A 15,021-nucleotide genomic window follows, 5' to 3' on the forward strand; every position below is an offset into this window, starting at 1 on the left:
TTGATACAGCCACTATGGAGAACAGTATGGAGGTTCCTTAAAAAACTAAAAATTGAATTACCATATGACCCAGCAATCCCACTACTGGGCATGTACCCCAAGAAAACCATAATTCAAGAAGAGTCATGTAGCACAATGTACATTGCAGCACTATTTACAATAGCCAGGACATGGAAGCAACCTAAGTGCCCATCAACAGATGAATGGATAAGGAAGATGTGGCACATATATACAATGGAATATTACTCAGCCATATAAAGAAACGGAACTGAGTTATTTGTAGTGAGGTGGATAGACCTAGAGTCTGTCATACAGAGTGAAGTGACTTACTGACTAGAAAGAGAAGAACAAATACCATGTGCTAACACATACATATGGAATCAAAAAAAAAAAAAAGGTTCTGATGAACCTAGGGGCAGGACAGGAATAAAGACATAGACGTAGAGAATGGACTTGAGGACACGGGGAGGGGGAAGGGTAAGCTGGGATGAAGTGAGAGAGTAACATTGACATATATACACTACCAAATGTAAAACAGATAGCTAGTTGGAAGCAGCTGCATAGCACAGGGAGATCAGCTCGGTGCTTTATGACCACCTAGAGGGGTGGCATAAGGAGGGTGGAAGGGAGACACAAGAGGGAGGGGATATGGGGATATATGTATGCATATAGTTGATTCACTTTGTTATACAGCAGAAACTAACACAACAGTGTAAAGCAATTATACTCCAATAAAGATGTTTAAAAAGAAAAAAAAAGGAATGATTCCAGTCCACTAGAAGTTAGGAAAGATATAATGCCCACTGGTGGTTCTCATGAAAGAACAGCAATATCCAATATTTATGGGGAATTTATTTTGTGCCAGGCCCCCTGCTCAAAGTACTTTGACTGAATTATCAATTTAAGGTTCACAGCAATGTTACTAGGTAGGTTTTATTTTATCCCTGACTTATAGGTGAGCGAGACAGATCCAGACATGTAAAGCAACACCTCTGCAAATGGTAGAGTTTAGATTTAAACCAAGGTCTGGTTTTTGAGGTCCATGTTCTTAACCCACTCTGCTGTGCTGGGACTGGACAGGTTTGTGAGGCCATATAAAGCAGTCAAAAGAGGTCTTGGCCAGGAACCAGGGAACTTAGGGAACATCTGGGCCCAGCCAACCTGCTTGGAACCTCAAGGAAATTTCTGTACCTCCCTAGGCCTTAATTTCCTCATCTGCAAATGCAAATGACTGGATGTTGAGGATGTTCCTTAGTCAGCTATAGCTTTATTCATTAATTCCACAAATATTTACTGCATGCCCATTATGTGCCAGGCACCATTCCAGACACTGAGAATATGATAATAACCAATATAAACAAAGTTCCTGTATTCATGGATTTTGTATTTTAGGTGTGTTGTGGAGGTGAGGAATACAGAATAAACAGGTTGAAAGTTTCAGAAAAAGATTAGCCCATGAAGAAAATAAAATAAGGTCAGAGATTGAAAGTGACAGATGCAGGGTGGTGGCTATTTTATATGAAGTAGTCAGTGAAGGCACTCTGGGGAAGGGAGCTTTGAGCAAAGAACAGAATGATGAGAAGGAAGGAGTAAGAAATGAGTACACACAGGCTACATGGAATTGGAACTAAAGGCATTAATATCCAAGAAGGCCCACAGCTGTTAAATAACTATTGAAATTGCCTCAAATTTAAATTAGATGCATGTGGGAGCTTGGTTTAAGCCTGTCCCCCCTTTGTCAATAAACCTTTCATCATGAATCCAATTTCATGGTGTAATTTTAATATAAGTTAGTAGCCTCAAATTATATAATTTGCTCAGGTTTCATTGTAAATACTAATTGTTCTAAGCCTAATTGAGAGACTCCTGGCCAGAGTAGGTTACAGAAAAGGAGCAACAATAGGTGAATAGACATTATTGCTGGTGTATCAGATAACTTGGTTAAAAAATGTCTTTACTGAAAGATCGCAGATGATCTGGGGTCATTCAGATTGTATTTGACCCAAGAAATGATTTCTAAGGTCCATGGATTCTACGTCTTCCAGATCTCTAATACCTATTCACTTCTCTCCATGTTTACCACCATTGCTTACATCCAGGCCACCACCATCTTTTATCTCTGTCTCCATGCTCACCCCCTCCAATTCATTCTCCATACCGTAGCCAGGGTTATATTTCTAAAACAAAAATTTTATCATGTCACTGCTCTCCTGAAAATCCCCCAACAACGGTGACTACATAGCTCATAATGGTGGTGGTTGCAAAATGCTATGCATTTGTCAAAATCCATAGAACCACACACCTAAATAGAGTAAATTTTACAGTGTGTAAACTATATCTCAATAAATCCGACTTAAAAAATCTCTAATGATAGTCATTGCTCTCCAGGTAAAAATCTAACTTTTTGCAGGGTGGTGGTATTACGTAGTGGATTAGATATTCCTTCTCAGCCTGGATTCAAAGCCCAGCCTCATAATATCACTTATTAACTGTGTAATCTTCACCAAGTCACTTGAACTCTTGGTATTCATTCTCCTTATTTGTCAAAATGAGATAATAATAGTACCTACCTCTTAGAGTTGTCATGAAGATTAAATGAGTTAATTCCTATAAAGCCCTTAGAACAGAGCATGATGTATAAGTGCTTATTAAATGTACAGTATTACAAACAAGCCTTATAATACTCTTCATGATTAGAACCTATATTAGTTTGAAAGAGTTGCCGTAACAAAGCATCGTGGACTCAGTAGCTTAAGCAACAGAAATTCAATGGCTCACAGTTCTGGAGGCTAGAAATCCAAGATCAAGGTGTTGGCAAGGTTGGTTTCTTCTGAGAGCTTGGAGGGAGAATCTGTTCCAGGCCTCTCTCCTAGCTTCTGGTGGTTTTCTGGGAATCCTTGTCATTCCTTGGCTTACAGATACATCACCTCAATCTCTGCGCTCATCTTCACATGGTATTTTTCCTGTGTCTCCAAATTTCTCCCTTTTTATAAGGACACCAGTCATATTGTAGGGATCCACCTTACTCCAGTATGACCTCATATACTACAACAACTTTATTTCCAAATAAGGTCACATTGTGAGATACTGGGAGTTGGAACTTCGACATACAAATTTTGGGGAGATATAACTCAACCTATAACAGGCCCTGACATGTTCTCTTACCATTTTTGCCCATAATATCTCTTCCAACAAACTAACACAGTCACCAGTTTGTTTGGCAAACTCTTACTCATCCCTCAAGTTTCAGTTAGATATTGCTTTCTTGGATAATTCCTCCGTAACGTTTCGCAAACCCACCAATTAGATTAGAGCCTTTTTCATACCTTCTAGTGTCCCTGTGCTTACACCTCCCACAACCCTTATCACTTTGCACCATACTTGCCTGTTTACTGCTTGTCTCCCCACAAGACTTCAAATATCTTTTCAACAAAGTTTCCCTAAAATTATGTCTCAGAACCCAGATGGATTCTAAGTAAATGTTTGTTGAATTAATGAATGCTAACATCTCTTTCCAGATTCTGGCATCACCTATTTTGTTTCTATGGATGGTGAGAGGGAGAAAAAATTAGAAAGCAAAATTTTTAGAAAAAAGTTAGAAAGCAAAATTTTGTTAAGCAGCATATCAGTTGGAGTTTAGTTTGAAGATCCGTATCCATGCTAGTTATTTCCAATAAAAGGTATTTAATACAGGGACTTAGTTACACAGTTGTTGGAAGGAAGGGAAGGCAAACAGAGAATGCTGAGAAAATCCAGATATGAGTGACTACAGGAAGCAGCTACCACTCCTAGGACTGAGGGAATAGAAGCGAAATGGAAATGTTACCAAAAACTAAGAGTTAGCGGAGGGTGTCAGGCATGGCTGAAGCTTAGATCTCAGACAGGCAGAAACCACATGGCTGTAGCTTGGACCTCTGATTTGGAGAACACCATAGGTGACACAGGGTGTGCTGAAGCTTGCTGGACATGGAGCCATGTCTGTCCTCTACTGTCAGAGGGACACCTCAAGATACCCAGCATGGAAGTCTAGGCAATGTACAATAGTTTGCAGACTCCCAACCCCAGCATCACAGAGCAGGGATAGGAAGGTGGGATACAAGCTGAGAGGCAATGGACACATAACTAGCACAAACCAAGAATCTGATACAAAGGTATATATATTTCACATAATTATGAAAGATTCCTGCCAGTGGGTTTCAAACCCTGGCTCTGTCACAGGTTGACTATGTCCTTGGGCAAGGAGCTCCCCTCCTCTGAGCTTCAATTTCCCCATCCGTGGCAGGGGAAAAGAACTAGATGATCTCTTAGGGCCTTTCTAAGTATGAGCAGGGGTTTGACAGCAGAAGCACCAGGGAGTTGCTAGGGATTTCTGAATGATGATGTCACTCTAGAGGATCCAATCTCAGGCTTTAGCCATCATATAAAAATAAGACATTTCCTTTTTCCCATTCTGCAGCTACTGTTTACATGCTCCAAAGAAGGCAGAGGAAGGAAGCTAGGGCTGCATTTCTCCCATATGATGACTCTCTCAGACAAACCAATCCCAAAATAGCCATTAAGGGTAATGTTTCACATTTAGTTAAGTGACCAAATAACTGAAGTGCAGAGGGTGGGGGGTCAGGGGAGGCAGGAGCAAGTGGGAGGAGGCAAGCGAAAAGAGCAAATGTTTTGTGTGCACACAGGGCCTAAATCTACTGTGTGTCTGATGCACAGCAACAATATTTTCTCCAGTCCCCTTGGCCTGTCCTTGCTCTCTGCCCCCTGTGGTCCTGTTGGGAGTCCAACCATGGTGTAGAAGACTCACTTCAAGTCTCAGCACAACCACATGCCAGGCAGGAGACCTAAAGCAAGGCATTTATTTTTGCCTCCTATGAGCCTTATTTTCCTCGCCTGCAATTCTGCCTGCATCTCAAGATCATAAGGATCAAATGAGCTAATATGTGTGGAAGTGCCTACTCATTCTGGGTACACTTTACAAAAGTGTAGTCATTTAATAAAATACATGAAGCATTAAAGTGCATTTATAAAAATGTACTAAGTATGCTTAAGATTTTTACACTTACATGTATGCTTTTTACTTCAATAAAACAACTACCCCAAAAAAGTAAAACTGTAAGAAGTAAAAGGCGATTTAAATTTAGTTAAATTTATGAACTAAAAAGTATCATGTGATAAGAAGTGATCTACTTAGATAACAAAGCCAATAGTATAACTATATAAAGCAGAGCTAAGTACTCTAGATTTTATAGACATAGCTGAAATTCTGTAGGTATATCTCCTACTTAATTCTAGCTTTGCAAAAAAGGATGCATGTTTAGTGCAGAAAATTTGGTAACTATAGGAAAGCACAGAGAAGAAAATAAAAATTAACTATAATTTCACCCCCACATACACAAAATTAAGACTTCTCTGTGAATTACAAATGCTACTGGACTACTAGGGTCTGACTGGTGACAATGTTCTTTATTCTTTTCCTTCTTTTCTACTTCTTAACAGATTCAGAAATTGAGAATTCTTATAAACCAGGACCAGGTGGCAACGTAAGGCCCTACAGAAAACAGGAAGGTGAGATATCAAGTGAAACACCTGAGAGGCACCACTGCAAGTTCAATGTAAATGGCAGCTGAACGCTGGCCTGAAAGGTGAGGACTGCTGGGGAGTGGTGTAGGCTGTGGCAAACTCAAGACCATGTGCTCCAAGGGCTACTTAGCCCCAACTCATTCTTCCATATTTCCAGTGTGGCTGGATCACTTATATTTCTAAGACAAGCTGAGCATATAAATATGTGAAAGTCCCCAATTTTTAAATGTTAGTGCCTGATTAATGTTTTAACTCTCTCTAAGCCAAACCAAAGACATCTGTAGGCCAAATGTGGCCTATGGCTATCAATATGCAACCTCTGCTAAAGGCAAAGAGGGTAGGGGTGTGTTCATCGAAGGTCTTAGGCAGGGAAGTAACAGGAGCAGAAAATTCCTGAGAAAATTTCTGAGGTACCTGGTATGAAGGAGAGATTGAAGTGGGAAGAAACTAGAGGTAGTGGAAAGATAATATTCCAGGTGAGGAATGATTGGTGCCTTAACTGGGGCAGTGGAGAGGGAAGCTGGGAGGGGGGGTGGTGGAGGGGAGTGCTGGGAGAACTGATGATGTAGGGAGGGGCTGGGAGCCCAAGAGGGGTACCAATGTCACAGTTTTGCCTAGAGCCCTGGGGACCCACTGTTCAAGTTTGAGGAAGGAAGTGCCTTGTTTGATAACAGACAACTGGAGAGGAGGAACCACTTAGTATCAGAGAGCCCTCCTCCCAAAATAGCAAAAAGACTAAACAAGCCACCCATTACAGGGTTTGAGGTCAGAGTCAAGAAGGTAGCGGGGAGGGAAGGGCATGTGGGCTCAGTAGTCTGGACCAGAGGTCAAGAGAAGAGAGGAGGAATAAAGTCAGAACCAAGTCCTACACCTTGAAGGGACTGGGGATGCTTAGTCTGAAGAAAAGGCACAGAGGAAACAGGAGTTGGCTGGCTTGCTGGCAAAAAGTATTTATTGAGCATCTACATGTGGCAGGGTTCCAGCTGGTGCTGGGTTTTGGGGCGATAGCGATAAGCAAAAGCAAATAAAACTGATGTTGTACTTACCCCGAGGGAGTCTTCTGGAAAGATATTGATTGAATAATCTCAAAAACAAATGCAAAGGTGCAAAACTGAGATAAGTGATGGGAAGGAGAGGGGTATAGTGTTCTGAGGGTGTGTCCCAGAGGGTGGGGACCTATACTTCCATAGGAAATGATGATTCATCTGAGAGCTAAGAGATGAGTGAGCACTAATGATATAAACAGGGGGAAGGAAAGGCTTTTAGGCATCAGGAACAGCATGTGCAAATACCTGACTCACAGGAAGGACTGAGAAGGCCAGTGTGGTGGGAGCACCCCCCGAGGGACTTGGGAGGCTATCCTCATGAGGCTTGTTCTGTGCAGTCTGCAAATGCATCCATTAGGGGTGCCACAGACACACTTTCCATAAGAGACTGATGGGAGTGTTTAGGATTTGTTGTTTGCTTTTAGTTAAAATAAAAAGCTATCATTTATTCAGTTTCACATGTCCCAGGCCCTGTTCTAAATAATTGTCTCATGAGTCTACACAATAGCCTCAGAAGGTACATGCTCCCTTTACCACTGCTGTGTAACAAACACCTGCCAAACTCAGTGGCTTAAACAACAATCATTTCATTATCCTGTCTCTTGATCGTGAAAGGGGCTCAGCTGGGTGGATTTTGCTTGGGGCTCGTCGTGCATTTTCATCCAGATGGTGGCTGGGGCCGAGCTATTTAGACTGGCTGGAAGAGCAGGGGGCATCTCTTTCCAAGGGGCTTCTCCACCTCGTGGCTAGTTTGGGCTGCCTCTTCACATGAGGTCTCTGGGTAGTTATATAGCAGAGGTCTTCCTCCAGAGCAAGTTATTCAGGTGAGACAGGCAGAGGTTGCCAGTCTTCATAGAGACTAGCACCCAAAATGCCACAGTGTCACTTCTGTTGTATCCATTGGTCACAGCAGTCATAGTCAGACCAGATTCAAGGGGGCGGAAGAATAAAGCCCATCTTTTGATGGGGCAATGGCATGTGCACACGGGAGGGAATGAATCAATGATGACTGTGTTGGAGATAAGCCACCACAGTACCATCGTACAGATGAAGGGACAGAGGCTAAGAAAGCAAGTTGCCAAGATCACAAAGCCAGCAACAAGTGGCAGAACTAGGATGTAGACCCAGGTCTGTGTGACTCCAAAATATCCTGCATTTAAGCACTGTGATATTCTTTTAGCAGGGAAGGATGGAGCAATAAGAAAAATCCTGGGTTCTGCTCCCAGCACGGCCTCCGATTTGCTGTGTGACAGAGCAAGCTCCTTCCCACCTGCGAGACTCAGGTTCCTCCACTACGCAGAGAGAGATGGGTGGCTCTAGGATTCTAAGGGTCTGAGAGTCTATACTGCATCCTCTGAGCTGGGTGGTCACCAACTGGCTCCTTCACCCACCTAGCACATCAGCAGGTCAGCTCCACGTTCAGGCAGGAGCCTCTGTTGTCCCTCCTTCCCTTTCCTCTTAGCAACACTCCGCTTTGCTCCCCTGGCTGCTCTGTTTACCCAGCCTCTCCTCCACTTTCCTGTAACCATAACCAGTAAGCAATGCCTTATGTCTCTCCCCCTCAACAGCTGCCCTTGAAGGCTAGTTTCATTCTTGACTAGGGGCTTTACAGAGGCTGAGGCCAACATCTTTTTTTATGCCAGACAGCACAGCAGGCTTTGCAGCTCTTTGCAAATAATTAGTACGTCACGAGGGTATGTCAAATGAGAGCTTGTATAAATCAATCCATGGTCCTGTTTTATGCAAACTGCCAAACTGTACACTAGACAGCAAATCCACTGAGGACAGGAATTGCAGCTGATTTATTCATCACTGTATCGGCTATAAAAACTGTCTGGCCCATAGTGGGTAGTCAAAACATATTTGTTGGTTGCACCAGCTAATATGTATTTTAATCCCTGCTGTTCAGTTCTGTAAGTTTCCACTTTATGGTCCAATTCATCCTCAAACATATTTAGGCTTAATTTTCCTCCTTTGTCTACTCTCTTCTGTCATTCTGTCAATCTGATTTGTTTTTCCTCCTTTTTGGTCTTTGCGAGTCTAGTATTTTTTTCCCTAGGAACATTCCTTTACAACTTAAGCCACTGAAATTTAAGCTTGCCTGAAGGCCTGTTCCTCTTCTGTTCAGTCTCAACTAAAACATAAGAATAAAAAGCCATAAGAAAGATTGAGAGTCAGAAGCCCTGGCTTCTGACCCATTCCTCCAACTATCTTTGCGACATTTCTCAACTTTCTTCCTCATTATGGATCTCAGTTTCCCCATTCCTACTGTGAGAGGGTTAGAATATCTTCTTAATGGGTATCTTTTTAGCGATGGAAGATTTGCACAAGTCTAATTGTATGCAGAGGCAGGATATAAAAAGGCAACTACAAGGGGAGCAGCTCTGGTTGGAGTGGGAACCCAGGACCTCCACCCACCTCCCTGTGTCTGTGGCTGCCTCTGAGGGCCTTCTGCTGAAGTGGGGGCCCTTCTGAGCTAGGCAATCCTTAAGAGCACCCCAATTCCAAGGTGGAATGATTCACAGTCCTGTTAATCCACTGTACTGTCAAAAAGGGCCGCATCAGCAGAGATACACACTCATGTACACTCTAAATAGAAAACAGGCCCCAGAAACTGCTTTAACAAGCTCTGTCTTCTCTCTTATAGCTTCCGCATTTGCTCAAGTTTTTGCCATCTTTATTTTCATCTCCTGGTTTCTTCTCACATCCTTCCTCTTCTCCCTCCAAAGAAGTTACTGAAAAATTCTAATAATTTCTACTTTGATTTCTTTGCTGTTATCTACTGTACTCCCCTCCCCAAACCCACCCTCAGTCTCCATAATTACCGAGAATTCACTAACTTTTGCTTAAATTGCACCTCAATTTCTTCACCAAAAAAGAGTAGTCAAAGGAAAAGACTCTTGTGGCCATGACAGTATTTTCTAGAATTCTGTGTGCATTACTTTTTTTTTTTTTAATTAAACTACGCTTTTTAATAGTACTCAGAGTGAAAATTCAAGCAGAGCAGATGAGTAAAAAGTGAAAGTAAAAGTATACTGTCCTGCCTTCCCCACCAGCCCCATCTCCCAGTCCCTGGTCCCCTATATATTAAACACTGTTAATTGTTTCTGAGTGTCTTTCCAAAATATGCTTGTGAAAATAGAAACATATGTTATACAAAAAGGTGATACACATACTGTTTTGCTTCAACCCTTTCCACTTAATATCTTAGAGAGCTTTATCTATCACATGTACTATCCCATTCTTTTGAACTGCAGCATAAAATTCCACATTCCACTGTACAGTTACACTAATTTGTTTAATCAATTTACACATCTCCTTATTGATGTGTATGTGTTGTTAGGAAGATGCCACATACAATGTTTTGTTTACACAAATGGGGACATGTTACACTGTTGTACAGTTAGCTTTTTTACTTTATGATATATTTTGGATATTGCTTCATATCAGCTGGTACAGAGCTACCTCTTTTTTTTTTGATAAGAGATTTTATTTTTTAGAGCAGTTTCAGGTTCATAGCAAAATTGAGAGGAAAGCACAGAGATTTCTCGTACGCCCCCTGCCCCACACGTGCATAGCCTCCCCCCGCCAAAGTGCTACATTTTTTAACAGCTGATGAACCTACACTGATAAATCATCATCACCCAAAGTCCATAGTTCAGAGTTCACTCTTGATGTACATTCTAAGGATTTTGACAAATGTAGAATGACATGTATCCACCACTGTAGTATCATATGGAGTAGTTCCACTGCCCTAAAAATCCTGTGCTGTGCCTATTCATCCTTCCCTCATCCTTAACCCCTGGCAACCACTGATCTTTTTACTGTCTCCACAATTTTGCCTTTTCCAGAATGTCATAGAGTTGGGAGTCATACAGTATGCAGCCTTTTCAGATTGGCTTATTTCACTTAGTAATATGCATTATGTTTCCTCCATGTCTTTTCATGGATGAATAGCTCATTTCTTTTTATTGTGGAATAATATTCCTTTGTCCAAATGTACCACAGTTTATTTATCCATTCACCTACTGAAGGACATTTTGGTTGCTTCCAAGTTTGGCAAATATGAATACAGCTGCTACAAACATCCATGTTTACATAATAATCTACTGAATGTCAATACATAAATTTATTTAGCCATTTTCCTTTTACAAACATTTCGGTTATTTCCAGTTTGGGAGCTTTTAAATTATACTAAACAACACTTCAAAGAATATCCTTTGTATATATCCTTTGCATATCCGTGTGCATATATCTCCAAGAGAAATTCCTAGATTCTTAGCAATGCAACTGCTGAGTCAGAGGATATGTGCATTTTAAATTTCAATAAGACAATAACAGTGTCTATCCTAGTCTGGTTCCAACCCTGAGTTTTTGTAAAGCATTCGATTTTGCCAGTGTGGTAGAGAAAAAAATTTTTGCTGTTGTTTCTGGATTTTGTATGTCAATCTACTCCCTTCCTTTCCTCCCTCAGTGCCCAGATGACCACGCCATATGCTCCCACAGCTTGTCACACATCCCTCTCCCTGTGTCAACCTGAGTTCCCTGCTTGTGCGGTCTGTCCTGTATTTTCTCGCAGCATTAATCACAATCCTCTATAGGAAATCAGCCCTTTGCCGGCATCCAGCCCTACAATTGCACACACATAGTGCACTTGATCTCACCACCAGTCTGAGGGCAGGTAGGAGTGCAGTAACACTCTGTTTTACAAATGTGGAAACAAAGACCTGTCACCCAGCAAGGCCCACGGGAGCAGTGCCATATCACGCCCCTTGCCAAATTGGTTTCTTTCCTCATCTGCTCCTTTGGCACACGGCTGCTGGGCACATTTCTGTGAAATAGCCTCATTTATCCCACCACCGATTTTTTTTCCAGATTTTAGCTTTCCATGGCCTGCCTGCCTCCTTCTGTAATTTCTCGTAAACCTCAACTGCTTATCCCAGCATACAGGGGCTTTCAAAATACATAGCATGACTCACATCTTACTGTTATTCTCCTCATATATCAGGTGTTATAGCTCTCCAACAATAGTTACTGTTCCTCAAACACAGTTCAAGGTTTCCCACTTCCATATCTGTTCACATCATATCTCCTCTGTGGTATTCTCCCTTTCTGTTCCCTGACTACCCAAATCACATCTATCCTCAAGCTAAGCTCAATGGCCACCAACTGAATGAAACTTGTTATAATTTCTCTTTGTCTTCGCCCACATAACTAAGAAGACCAGCCCTCTGTTGAATGCTGGTCTCTTTTATACCTCTTTTATAGCCTTTATCACACATCCTGTCATATCATAATTTTCCTTCTTAACTTCACTGTGTTACAGTAAATCTTTGGGAGGCAGCTAACTGTGTCCCCCCAGAGCTCTCAGCAGGACCCGGAAGTAGTAACTAAGGTGCCCCCCAAAACTCTCATATGTATGTTTTGAACATGACAAAAATGAAACCATTTCATACAATCTGGCATATAATTTGCTCTCATACCTTAGTGATAAAGCGTGGACAACTTCCTGAGTCTGCAGGTTTTGGTCTACTTCATTCTTTTTAATAACTACACATCACAATATATATTTCTTTTAATTTACTGAACCATTTCCCCTTTTTGAACAACTAGTTTTGTTTTAAACACAGTGAAACAGTATCTTTACATAAACATCTGACATTTAAGAAACAAATTTCCAGCAAGAGAATTGCTAGGTGAAAGGATATATACATTTTACATTTTAATAAATTCTACCAAATTACTCTCGAAACTGCTGTGCCAATTTATTTTCTTTTTTAAAATTCTGTTAGTCTCTTGGCTAAAGACTCTTTATTATCCAATACTCCCTGCTCTTTTAGAAGTCTTCCCCATGCCTCCTCCCCAGTATTTATGTGGGGAGATTGGGTACCGAATCAGTCCTCTTTTGTGCATAAAATCAAGTTCCCAGCTCACAGTATTTACTTCATTATATGGAACTGAAGTTTATGTACTAACCTCCACTACTAGCCTGTGAGTTTCTTCAACGCAAGAGCCCTGCCTTGTTCATTTCTTTACATTTCTCAGCCGCATACTTTAAGGATATCTAAGTAAATATGTGTGTGTGCATGTGTGTGTGTGTACACGCACACATATACATATAGTATCTGCCCTCTGTATTCTGGACCCTGTGTTGGGGTGTTGGGGATACAAAGATGAATAAATTAGTATTAGAAAGCAAAATGAGGAATAATACTAATATAGGGCAAGTGCTACTGTTTGGTGTGACACAAAAGCACATACCAGGGGCATCTAACCTGGTCTCATAGTTAGCAAGTCTTCCTGGAGGAAGCTGACAAAGCATGAGTGAGTGTGACTGTGAATGTGTGTGTGTGTGTGTACGCGTGCACTGGGGATGGAGACCATGCAGGAGATGAGGGGAGAAGGAGAGGAGGTGGAATAGGGAGCTACTATGAGTGGAGGAAGGAGGCTGGATGAAGCCCAGAGGCTCATGGTCAACGACCTCCAACCTCTCTCCTCACTGGTGATTGGAGAGTGCTGCCACTACTCCAGCCTCCGGCAGTGTGGTGAAACCTAGCTCCAAGACCCTGACAACTGGGGCACTTCCACCTCGGCAGCCTTAACACGCAGTATTTTCATTGAGTCTGAATCCTGACTAAGTGGTTCAGAGGCAAGCTTTTGATCAGACAGAGCTGGGTCTAAAGCCCTTCTCCTCTTCCTTTTACCTATGGTGTAACCTGCGGCAGGCTGCTTAATTTAAACCTCAGTTTTCTCATCTGTGAAATGGGAATAACTGTGCCACCTCGTAGTGCTGTATGAGATAAAAGATGAGAGACTGCAGGTAAGGTGCTACACATAGCTCCTGGTATATAGAATATGCACATAATAAATAAAACCTATGCCTGTTGTCTTTCAGACCCCTTAACAACCACGAACGAACTATGAAGGGATCACTTGATTCAACTTTCCCATTTTACAGTTGAGGAAACTGAGGCCCAGCGAGGGGCAGTCGCACAACAGGGGTGAGGGCCAGGATGGACTCTCCTCCTCCGGGCCAGCACATGTTTCACCACCCCGCAGTGATTAGACTCAGCTGGGCATCTGAACCTTCTCACCTTGAGCCAGTGAGATCTTTCCCTCTGTGGCATCAGCAAAAGGCACCACTTTGGAGGGAGGCCAGCCCTGCTCCCTTTCAAGCACCTGGAAGGCATTTCTCCTCCTTTGCCCATCTTCCCCAGCCACAGTTGGCTTTACCTTCTCCCATTGTTTCCCTGTCAGCTCTGCTTCTTTTCTTCAAGCAGACACTTCTTGATCCCTACAATTGTTTCATCCCTACTTTCCTACAGGGCCCACAACTGCAGTTACTTTTCTTGGGCTCCAGCACTGGGCAGTTAGCGCTTAGGGGATCTTCAGTCCAAGAGGCTGCATGTACAATCTCTTCCCCGTGAGAGGTTTCCTCAGTTCCATGGCCAGAAGACCTTTCCATGGCTTCTCTAGGTTTAATATCAGTAATTAATTCAGCATTTACTATGTGTCAGGCCAGTTCTAACCATTTTGCAGATATTAACTCATTTGTTCCTCTGAACACCCCCAAGAGGTTGTGAGATATTATTATCAATAGCCTCAATTTACAGATGAGGAAGTCAAGACACAGGGAAATTAAGTAACTTGCTCAGGGTTTGACAGCTAAGAACTGGAGGAAGCAGGGCTTCAAACCAAGCAGTTGGCTCCAGAGACGCTCTAGAGCGCCTGTTCACAGGATCAGGTCATGCCTGGGTTTTTGTCTGAAACCACCACTGGCTTTGCTTCTCCCACTCTCTGACGGGTTTCTCTTGGGAGCCCTTCCTTCAACAATTACTCACAAACCCTCATCTCAGCAGCTGCTGCTAGAAAATCCAACCTAAGACTTCTTCCAACAATCCACCCCAAAGGTTACCACTGTTAGTAGTTTGATATATACAAAGGATTTTTTTCCATGTTGGATAAATTTATTAACTCATTTAAAGGACTGCCCTTAGAGAAACAAATATAATGTTGTGAAATTGAAGCTGTGCTAGAAAATCTAAGATGACGATAATGATGACAGTGATGATGATGACAACGATAAACACTTTCTTTTGGAAACACTGTGTTAAGTACCTTAAATGCATTATTTCATTTACCCATCAAAAGTGTCCTCTGAGAGTACTGCTATTCAGGGAATGCTTCCACTGTAATGGCAACCACCAACAGACACATCACCCCAAATCTGTTTATCTTCTAAACATTATGATATTTTAACTGCCATTTTGATGCCCGACCAAAACCTCCAACTTGATGTGGCTATATCGGAATTCATCACTCCTTCCTGTGCTACAGACACTTAGGCCACTGCTCTCCTCACACCTGCTGGGCAACGGCCCCCACTCCTTTGACT

At 42.2% G+C, this 15,021-nt stretch overlaps 1 protein-coding gene across 2 annotated transcripts in view; it reads right to left on the minus strand.

Moving 5' to 3' along the window:
* Nucleotides 1–2,957, minus strand: part of HTR4 (5-hydroxytryptamine receptor 4) — a 307,370-nt gene extending 304,413 nt beyond the window's left edge. For both annotated transcript variants that reach the window (XM_057538279.1, XM_057538275.1), the window contains exon 1: nt 2,779–2,957. The gene's annotated coding sequence lies outside the window, so the exon portion shown is untranslated. The remainder of the gene's footprint in view (nt 1–2,778) is intronic.
* Between the last annotated feature and the right edge of the window lie 12,064 nt (nt 2,958–15,021).

The sequence above is a fragment of the Balaenoptera acutorostrata genome, chromosome 2 (assembly GCF_949987535.1).
Source record: "Balaenoptera acutorostrata chromosome 2, mBalAcu1.1, whole genome shotgun sequence".
NCBI lineage: Eukaryota > Metazoa > Chordata > Mammalia > Artiodactyla > Balaenopteridae > Balaenoptera > Balaenoptera acutorostrata.